The sequence below is a fragment of the Geospiza fortis genome, unplaced genomic scaffold (assembly GCF_000277835.1).
Source record: "Geospiza fortis unplaced genomic scaffold, GeoFor_1.0 scaffold16, whole genome shotgun sequence".
Lineage (NCBI taxonomy): Eukaryota > Metazoa > Chordata > Aves > Passeriformes > Thraupidae > Geospiza > Geospiza fortis.
In genome coordinates, this window is record NW_005054302.1 from 2,302,057 (window position 1) to 2,313,197 (window position 11,141).

The 11,141-nt window shown below is 35.1% G+C and overlaps 1 protein-coding gene across 1 annotated transcript in view; it reads right to left on the minus strand.

Annotated features, from left to right (window-relative positions):
• TNFRSF19 (TNF receptor superfamily member 19) overlaps nt 1–11,141 on the minus strand; it is a 57,494-nt gene that overhangs the window by 38,005 nt on the left and 8,348 nt on the right. Inside the window, exons 2-3 of the mRNA XM_005417682.3 lie at nt 7,812–7,900; nt 7,143–7,253 (exon numbers count right to left, since the gene is read on the minus strand). The gene's annotated coding sequence lies outside the window, so the exon portion shown is untranslated. The remainder of the gene's footprint in view (nt 1–7,142; nt 7,254–7,811; nt 7,901–11,141) is intronic.

Below are 11,141 nucleotides of genomic sequence, written 5' to 3' on the forward strand. Positions count from 1 at the left end.
TAGCATTACGGAATATATTATACCACTCAGTTAAACCATTTACATTGGATCTTTTGATAAATCACTTGGAATCAGTCCTTCCCAAGCCCTATCAAACTTTCAAATATAAGGCTTGAATTAACTTAATTATAAGTTTTCCTTTCCAGACTACCTTTGAAGCTTTGGATCAAAAAACAAGCAGGAAACAAAAGTTAGAATTAAATACTTTCACTCACTGGCCCAAACTACCAAAGCTGAGTAAATTGTTTCTAGATCAGATCTGCTTTGCTATAACTGGATGTATGGACACATCCTAGTGATCCTTTGCATCATGGAATGGTTTACTTTAAAGCTATTAAAATAGTGGATGCAACATAAAGAAATCTTCTGCTCGAGGAATTTACAGTCTCCCATCTTTTCAAAGACGGTTTCTAAGTCTTTGCCAGGAATTCCACAGATACCAATTCATAACAACTAAAACTTTATGTATGTGCTTTTTCTGCTCACATAATATTTGAGGTAGTTAACTGCCAGGCAGGTGCAAATAATATTTAAGCTTGTAAACCAGGCAGAACTTCAAAAATATCTGTACTCGTAATTAACCACATTCCCCAAACTGAAGGATATGATTTAGATGATGGATTCAAACCCTTTGAAACCTTGGACTTTATAATTTAGCAGTCCAGCAAAGATACAAACAATTGACTGTTCATTTTTATCAGTGCATGTGCAAAACTGATGTGCACCAGTTCTCTCTGTGTTCTATTTACAAAGCTGTCAAGTTATATGGCTGATGAGATCTGAATAGTTCCCAACTCCCCCTCACCCTCTCCATCCTCCCACTCTTAACTTTAAAAGAGAGCTCATCTCCTATGGCATTGCACCTTAGGACTGCAGAAAAGAGAAATAAAATTTGTAATAGCAATCAGCCAGACATAAAAAAAAAATTATTTTTGTGCCAGACAAAAAAAGAGCACAAATATATGCTCCCTTTATTTTTGCTGTTGCAAAGCTTTCTGTGAAGAACACTTTGCACACTCCTCCCTTTCTACTTTCCCTTTTCAATGAATGAAAATTTTCTCTCTCAAAAATACACAGTACAAGCCATAAAACTCAAACACTCCTTTAGAAAACTGAATTCAAGTTAATTACAAAAAAAAAAAAATCTTCAAAATTCAAATACATGTCAATTTTCTTGATATCTATACAGCTTTCACTACCACAGTAATGTGCCATCTCCTGACCTTTAACTTGGGTTTCTCCAGAACAACTGTGTTCAGAAGTGTTTCAATGAGCTATCAAGCGGGGCGACTGGTCAACGCTGCCTAGGAATCTGCAACAAACTAGTTAACCCAACTCATAATTTTGTTTCTAGCCAAAAATATTAAAAGCATAGAATAATGCAGACACCTCTTCAAGAACTACCAGGCCACTATTAAAGTTTTCTTTCACTATGTACTACCCGAACATTGATCCAGACAGAATGACTATAAAGGCTACTGGAGTTAGGTGGCATGGTTTTCCCCTAAAAGTTGAATCTAACACAGACAGTAAATGAAGAGTAAATTAGATTTTAAACATTATTTCAATTAAAATAACCTCAAATTTCATTTTAAAAAATGATTTCAGGCATCTTTAAGATCATAATCTGCAAGTATATTTTAGAATTGTTTCTAGTTCCACTGATTATCCACAAACTATGTAAATCCCTAGACAACACAGCCAAAGCAGTTCCACTTATGCCATGATGATTACAAAAATACTTGGTATTCTCAAGAAAAAGTCTTCCAGGCATTAAGACACTTAATTGGTGTCGGGTCATGTAACAGGTTGTGGCACTACACTGATGCTGGGAAATGAAGTTTTTCCTAATACCTTTGAGTACATGGCCTTTCTAAATAGCACACAGTTTTAGCTTCCTAAAGTACCTCAGGCTGTGGTCAGCCTCATCTAGAATCCAATAATGAGCTGGATCTATCAGCAGAAGTCTCTGAGCAGGACAGGCTGTAACAGCATGCTGCAAACATCAGGCTTAGCTGCTGTGTCAAAGTGCACAGCTAGGGTCAGAAAAGTTTCATTCTCAGTGAAGATGATTTGACATGCCTACATGCAGCTGCTCCAGTTTCCAGAAACACATGCTGGCCTCTCCTGAGCTGAGATCTGGCAGGCTTCCTCACAAGCCGTTCTCTTGCTTTGAAAATTTAAGAGTGACTGCTAAACATGGCAGCAGCTGCTCTGGGTGGCTTCACTGTGACAACACATCAATGGCAGCACAGCACGCTGATGTTCTTGTGTCAGGACTGTCACATCCAGGGGAAGCTTCAAACAGTACCTGCCTGTTTAATTCACAATTCCTTTTTCTGAGACAACCTGCAGATCTTCTCTTTCCTCATCATACACCTGGTACAAGGAAGCAAGCTGTGATACACAGCCCCACCTCAGCAACCACCAGCTGTCTCTCAGTGACAGTATTTATCACGGCTTGCTTGATGGCACTGCTGGCTTCAGGCACTTTTCCCTTTCACCTCCTGGTTTCTATTCCTTCCTTGTCATATATTGTCCTCAGTGCACTGGCTCAGCTGATAACTTAAAAAAATGGCGGTGAAAGGACTGGAAGGACTTCCATTTCCATACTTTAACATCTTTAAGAAAACTGCTGAAACACGAACTGTCTTTTTTTTTTCTGCATTAATTGTGATTTGCATAAATTTCAATAATATATTAGGCTTGATTTATTTCAGAAACATATATAAGATAGGATGAAAGGCTCTTACTATCAAGCCAAACCAATGACTATTCAGGCACTGGCAAACTGAAGGCACTTAAAAAATAAAAGATATTAAATGATTTGTGCTTAACTATGTGATGCTTTGCTGTGTACTAAATGAATGAGAAATGCAATAATGCTGAGCCACATGAAGCAAACGCTTCCTTCTGAATCAACACAACCATTTCAGTCTCCCACCCCAGAAGAAAGCACTGCTTAACAAAAAAAAAAAAAAACAAAAAAAAACAAAACTGAAAAACCTAACAAAAACCCCCAAACAAAAAACCAACATGAAACAAAGACTGCCCACACTGAAAACTAAGCTAATTCAGTGATTCAACAGCCTCACAAACATTACCAAAGACATGTTTATGAGAAGAAAAGGCTATACAGAGATTTTTTTTTTAAATTAACAAATAGAAGCAAAAAAACATGGGAAGCAGCTTTCACTCTCTTCCCCATCAATTCTATTGATACAAGAACAAAGCTTCCTTTCTTCTGATGGCAATATGCTAAAAGCACTTAATAAAAATACAATTAACATAAGTGATCTATGGATTTTAGTTCTAAACTAATGTAACATTGTAGCATTGTTGTTAGAACAGCATATAGGCAATCAGAAAGGAAAAACTGAGGATGGTACTATTTATTTCTTACTTGAAGGAAAAAAATTACTTTAAAAACATTTTTGAAAAAGAGAGCCCCATTAAACTGTGACAGCAAAAGCTGAAAAGAATGGTCTAGATTCAGAATTAGTTACATGAAATAAGGCTGGGTTTTTGCTGGTTTTGTTTTGTCTCCTGCTATCAAGGGTGTTTGAAGTTGCTTATCTATACAGGAAGGTCAATCCAATACACTGAGTATTGGTTTGCAACCAAAATTAAAAGACTCGCCATTGAATCACAGAACAGACAGGTTTAGAAGGAACCTTGAAAGAACATCTGAAGCAAACTTTCATGGGTCAGGCTCCTGAGCTGATCTGAGATGATCTACCACCCTGTCCATTTGCATCCCAAAAGCTCCAAGTGATGGGGACTGTAGTGAGATTGTTTCAGTGAATGAATGAATGTTTTCACTATAAAAAAAATATTATCCTGGTACAATTTGTGCCCATCACCCTTGGTCTTGTCCATATGCTGCCTTGTGAAGACAAAGCTTCTGTTACACACTATGGCCTCTGTCTACTCCGTTCTACCAAAATATTCCTGCATTACCACAGGCAAGTTGATTTATGTTAGTGTCTCATGTATAAATTGAGAAAGGGCAACAGCATTTCCCTCATAGGGTATAGCAACAAAGATATATATATCTAACTGAAGCTGTATAAATAAGTATATATATATATAGACACACACATATATATATGTGCAGTCTGTACATGAGGGTTTTTGCCCTGTATTTTTGTAAAGTCAGTCATGACAAGGAAGAAAATGATATATTTAGACTGTAACAGATAAAGTAATTTCACATACACAAGATGAGAAAAGCTGGGCTTTTGCATTCAACAATACAGGCTGATGTGTTTTGTTACAAATATGAAAATGAAACCTGTCTGTCAATTGCTTCAAACACTCAGGGGGAACTGAACCAAAAACCCCACCACTAACATTGCATTTTACTATACACTTAGACACACAATCATGCTCACATATCCAGCAGCATATCTAGTTTTATCCAGGAGCACTACATATTTAATAGGAAAACTGAGTTATTATTTAGTCTTAAGAAACTGTTATTAAACATTATAAAGCATTATAATATCATTGCTTTCTCATATGCAAAAATACCAAGAAAACAAAACTTCTCCTGGACTGCAAATTACTTCAAGTGTATCATTAAAGGCCTCTTCCCTTTGCGTTCTGACCTTGGACTTTACATATTTGTTGCTTCAAGCTGTAGTTCTACATGACTACTTTCAACCACATTTCAGTTATAGCCACAGCATCACATCCTTCACTATGATTAATGGAGAATTGTACCTCTATTTATAAAGGAAATTATGATTACAATCATTTAGGTTTGAACAAAATCTGTTATTTCATTTCTAATACAGAAGAAAAAAGTATTTTTGAAAGTCTATTACTGTCTGTGACAAGTAATTGCTTACATAGTGAAATATACCAAGCATTCCTATTTTCAAAAACACCAAACTAATCCTAGAAGAATTAGGACTGTAAACAAAAAACTATCAGTTTTGTAAACAGTCTGTAAACTATCAGACTGTAAACAAAAATAGGTGAAGCAAAACCATAACTTCAATAGTGTACTACTGCAAACTATAATCTTGTTGTTTTAGTTTAGCATTTCTTTATTAAATTGAGTGTAATTTCTGAGGGTCTGAGTTGTTATGCTTTTGGGTTTTGTTTGCCGACTAGATAAGTATCTGACTATATAAATGCACATAGTACTGGCCCACTGTTACAAAGTGACATATTTACAAGTGCCTTTATAATTAAAACACCCCCTAGAACATCTCAAATTTAAGGCAAATCTGAAAAAATCCCAACTAAACCATATCCATGTCGTAAGTCATGTCTAAATCTCTGCTTTAAGAGCATTGCTTGTATGACTAAACCTTAACTAATGCTGCCCAACATACAAAGGGATTCCCACTAAAGTGTGAAACTAAGTATTTCTGTTCATGCAATGAACAATCACCACAGGGGGTCAAGAGATAGAGAAAAGGTGTCACTCAATTTCAGTAAATCCCTTCAAATCTCACACAAGCCACAATACTTAACTTTTTTTCAGAGCTGAACATAATAGGAACTACAGAGCCGTAAACTGAAAGCTTCTTTTTCCCCCTGCAGTTCGAACACACATACACACCAAACTTAGTAACGGTTCATGTTAAAAAATTTTCAAAATAAACATTTCAAATTCCCTTAAACACTCTAAATTCCACCTTCAGCATCCTTTTTACACTATCAGTAGAAGTACAAGACAGAGTTTGCCCTTCTGCATGCAAATGGCATGCTCTTTATGGCCCCATCTCTCAGGTGTGGATCTGACTACACACCTGTCAGGGTCACAGCTTCACACTCCAGCAATGGGCAAGATGTGGGTTTAGAGCTGGACACTGAAGAAAGGGTTTTACACGTGCATGAGTCTTGGTAGGTCTACTCACCTTTCTGACTCCACCCTGCACTCTTCTTTGCCTTGCCATCCTCACATCTCCGGCAGGACACTCTTACTCCCTCAAGACACCTAATCTCCCAAGACATGTAACCCTTTTTGTTGCTTCCTTCACCTCCAGTAGCTGAGTTAATGAATACCAACATATTCCTCCCTTTCGACTGTGTTTTCCTTCATTGTCCTCTATCCCTGCTTATGCACAGCACCTACTTTCTCTGAACTGAAAACAACTAAGATCCCCCTTGTGACTTGCATTCAGACTTGGAATTTTGTTGAAAATTTTGCCAAGTGAACTTCTATTCTACTGAATCTCAGCCTGTAATCGCAGCCAGCATTCATCTCTGTTGATTCATTTCCACTGCCCTCAAATCCTAGTAATTCAGAAACTTTTATGGGGACTTTCTTTTGGAAGAACTGCAATTGTTATAAAAGCAAAATGCAATTGCGTAAGATTCACAATAGTATTTCCTTCTGCATGAAATAAAAAAAAAATTCCTATGTGCTTTCTAAATATTATTATGTATTTTTCTGGCCTTTCAACTTTTTCAATTACTTTACATGGCATAAAGATTAGAATTAGGTTTATAGCATTTTTAATTAATTGTAAAGCAAAGAAATTGTTCAAGCCTGACTTGAATCTGGCCTCCTAAAGTGCTCCAACCACAGGCCTAGTGACAACAGAACAATCATGTATCTCCCTCCTGTTCTAAGGAAACATATTAGCTCTCATTTGAATCTTATTCTGTATTTATTTACTAATGACCTTTTTATTACAAACCATTCTGTTAAGACAAAAAAGTCATATATAAAATATTTAAATTTTGTCACCCAACATCCAGAACCGATTGTGAATGTCAGCACTGTAAAAATTAAATCCCTCTATGTCAGCAGTCTGTACTAATCACTGGTTTGAAATTAATTTTTCACATTCTCTTCTACAGAGTAAGGTTATGCAGTCTTAACTCCCTGTAGTTTTTTTCTGCTTTGTAGTTTTCCCCCTCCTTTGTTGTTATCTTTAAAACAATAATTTGAGAGCCCATCCAGATGGTACTGCCTACTTTATTAGTGGCATCATCATTTTCTGAACTGAGCATTTTATATAAAATGAAACAGATAACATGATTCTTGAAAAACTGCAGAAGGCTCAAATGCCAAAAGTGTATATATTTTCATGTAAGTACAGATATCCATCATTTTAGATCAAATACATAAATGCACTTATCAGAAATAAAGTAAATTCAAGAAAGTATGATTTCCTTACCTTTGAGAGTTCCATTCCAGGACCACATTGTTTACAGAGGATACAGTTTCCAGTCTGGTCCCTAAATTCTTGCTCTCTGCAGTCTCCAGTCTCACAATTTACCTTACATAGCTAAAACACCCAAACCAACAACAAAACAAAAAAAAAGTAAATTCATCAAAATACATTAAATCTGAGAAATAAATCCATGTTTTGATCTTAAAAATAACTTTCTGAATTATTAATTACCCTTAGTTCTACAGCAAGCCAGAGTTAAGTACACTGAGCAGGCAAGGTAGTTGTGTGCTGTGCTACAATCTGTCCATAAACTGAATACTCCAAGCACCTAAACTATGCACAGCACACTGGAGTAGGAGATGGCCACCTCTGAAGTGAAGCAGCATCACCTCCACAGCACTATGCTCACTTATATTTTCTGTTCTAGTCTGCTCCTTCATCCATGAAGAGGCTCACAAGGTAAAATTCTGTAATTGTGTATGAGGAGCAGCCAGAAATTATATGAATCAGTGGACCAAACTTAAGCTCAAATCAATAAAATGTGTAAGCATTGTCTGCATGCTGCATTTGAAGACCTTTAGTGTTAGCAGTAGTGTGTAAAACGAAAGACACAGTTTCTGTGTTCAGTACAATTTTTTCAACATGGGGGAAAAATATGAATCTTTAACTTACCAAATATGCTAGTAAAATGACAAGCACCTTCAGTTTATCATCTCTTTGTAATCCTTTAGCATCCATTTCTTGTGATTAAACCTTTCTCCCTAGAAAAATATAAAAAGGAAAAAAAATCATTATATTTACATTGTTTAAATTGCAGAAGTCATGTGTCCATCATACTTCACAATACTTGGCATGTCAAAACACAATCTGTCAATGCCATTAATATTTTCAAATGGATTCCTGGAAGCTGCTAAACAACAAAGATATGCTTTAAAAATCATATGCCTTTTGAAGACAAGACAATAAACACAACGTTTCTCTAGTTTTAAATCTCAAAAGAAGAGAGTCTTAACTGGCTATCAGTCCAGATTACAGAAGATCAGCATTTATTAATCTAACATCCCTAACATATGTTTCCTGCTTGTTAAACACTCAACTAAGTATGTGATCAACAGACAAAAATAAATTTCTTCAAATACACCATGTTGTTTTTATCATTTAAGAGCAGAGACTGATAAATGAAAGGATGGAACCCAAAACAAAAGGAAAATACCAGACAAAAATATTAAGAATAGTTGCAAAATGCTTTCCAACATGGAACCACTGCGAGCATAATATGCTTTCAAAAATATACAACCAGAATAAACAAAAACTATAATTAACACACAGTTCCACATTTTACTGTATGAATACCCTAGCTAACAAATTCTAAGCATAAGAAGAAAGTATACGTCAGTGTCACTATTGATATTTTTTAAGAGAAGCTGTATCTTGAAGTATAAAAAGAGCAGAAGTCTACTAGAAAGAACAGACCAAGTAGAGATGTGTCAGGCAGCACTCCACAGGAAAGCCATGACATTTTTATGATTATTTCTCACTTGTGATGGCAATGGTCTATGGGCCAATGACAATTACCAGATTAAATGCATGTCAGTGTGGGTAAAAAAGGAGACATTTCGTATTTCAAGGAATACGAATACATACAGGTATAGTATTTGACATAGGTTTCTTCTTTAAGTCTGAGGGAAAAAAATTAAGGCAAGAAACATTAAACGGAAAAATCTCAGAAATCATTCTGAATGACCAAAACACAACTTCATGTAAAAAGCACTGTAGGGCAACTAGAAAAATGAAAAAGGAAAGTCAACAAATTTTAAAAGTTCTGAAGTCACGAGAAGCTGACAATTCTAATACTGAAAAAAAATAGGTATGCACGAACAAAACAATTTCTAGTAATAGCAAAGAGCAAACAGTGGACAGAGACAGTAAAAATACTGTTAAGGGAACTCAGAAATGTCAAGAAATGTTTCTCATCTGTTTTTAGAAACATAGAAAATGGGTAAATACACACACCATACATTATATCATGTACTGGCCAACAAGTAACCAAATATCTTTTAAGTAAAACCAGATTAGATAAGAGAAAAATTGTGACACTTTGCACCTCAGTAACCTTGAAATAAGTATCAAGAAAGTCTTAATTTTGATCCTGTTCAATTTTGCTGTTCATTCCCTTTGGAATGCTACAGAAATTCAAGAGCAATATATGAAGAAATTAAAAAATAACTTAGAATCATCATACAATAAGCAACTCTACACTGCATTACAGAAAAGCAGTCCTGTAAAACAAGCTTGACTTCACTTGATTCAGAGAAGACAAGACAGAAAAGCTAAAAGTCTAAGACTTAAATGAAATAAACTGGTTAAATATTGATTCAAATAATCATGCTGAAATTAATGGGACTTGGGAGAAAAATCCCCATTAACTTTTTCATTTCACGTAATACTGTTTAGTGGAAAAAAGAAATACTTCATGTGTTTTCTTAATTGCTATAGGACTTAAACTTTACAGAAGTGTGAAAGGGAAATAAAGTTGTAAATATAGTTGAATTTCTTAGATTTGAATGTCAAGTGATTACTCCAAGTCATATGTATTCCTTAATAATTAAAAAATAGCTAAATCATAATACAGATCTAATGCAATTATGACCATCTGTAGAATACTACCAAAACTTCAAAACCAGGATTCTAAGGTTAAAAGTAAGTCTCATTTTAAGTTTCAATATTTACTTTTGCTTCTGAAAATAGATGTGTAACATATCAAAAAGAAACTGACAAGTGTAATAATTGCATATTTTTGTGTCAAGATTCACATTGAATTTCCAATATGAAAAATACTGCTGAGCTGTAATAAGCTAACAACCTAAAACACACAGCTGTAACATAATTTAAGAAGTCTACCTTTTCTGTGCAAGCCACCTGAAGCACAGAAAAAATAAAGCTAATTAAGAAGAGCCCAATTAACTGCCCTGCAGACTAATTTTCTGCAATAAAACTGTATTAGCTTAATGTAATTCAGGTATATTAACCCCTATACCTTTTCTCCAATACACAATAACTTGAAGATTTAATATTGTTAAAAAACCAGTATATATACAACTTATCAAAATCAATACTGAAACAAAGCTAATTATGTATTTTCATCTTTTAGTATTCTGGAGTCACAATGGAATAAAAATTGAATGCCCCTACAGAACAAAAAGCAATATTAAAAATCTTGCTGGTCATGCTGAATCTTGTATTTAAGTTTTGGAATTGCCCTATCTAAGATGATCTTCTTATAGCAAGTATCTCAAAGACTTTTAGAACATAAAAAACACATGGCAAACCATCCTGTACCACAATACATTTTGTACACTTAGGTGTGAAATTTGATTGCAGCTGTGAAATATTCTCTATTGAAAAGCAAACTTGGCAAGTCCATTCACCAGGAGTTCCACAACCCAGAGTAAATTTTCAAAATCAAGCATTTTATTACTGGCATCAAACTAGCAAGGACTTCTCCAACTTATCCTATGCTTGACTAAGGTTCAGTTTTTTGACCGATCATTACAAGTTTCATGAGATTTTACAGCTTTAGGCCTATGAGATATCTTCTACATAATGAGTCTTCTATGATCAATAAAGATTCCAAAAGAAGCTTGCAGGTCTATGGACCTTAAACTTCAGAGCACTTCAGCAGCACCAAAACACATTTAAATAATTTCAGCAGACGTGTATGAATGCCTGTGGTACTTTATTAAGCCATCACTGCACCCACTGCCAGCACTCCTGCCAAAACAACACCAAAGACTCTATACTGACTAATATGAGAGAGAAATGAGCCAGTGTACAAGAAATAACAATTGTTAAGAGGACAAATAAAATAAGATGTTTCTTTCATGACAACATTTTGATAAAAATAATTGAAAGGCACCTTAATAACTCATTGTATTGAATGCAAGTCCCAAAAGAGAGAGAACTGTGTCAGCTGCATGTTTCCTGCTTCAATCTCCAGTTTGG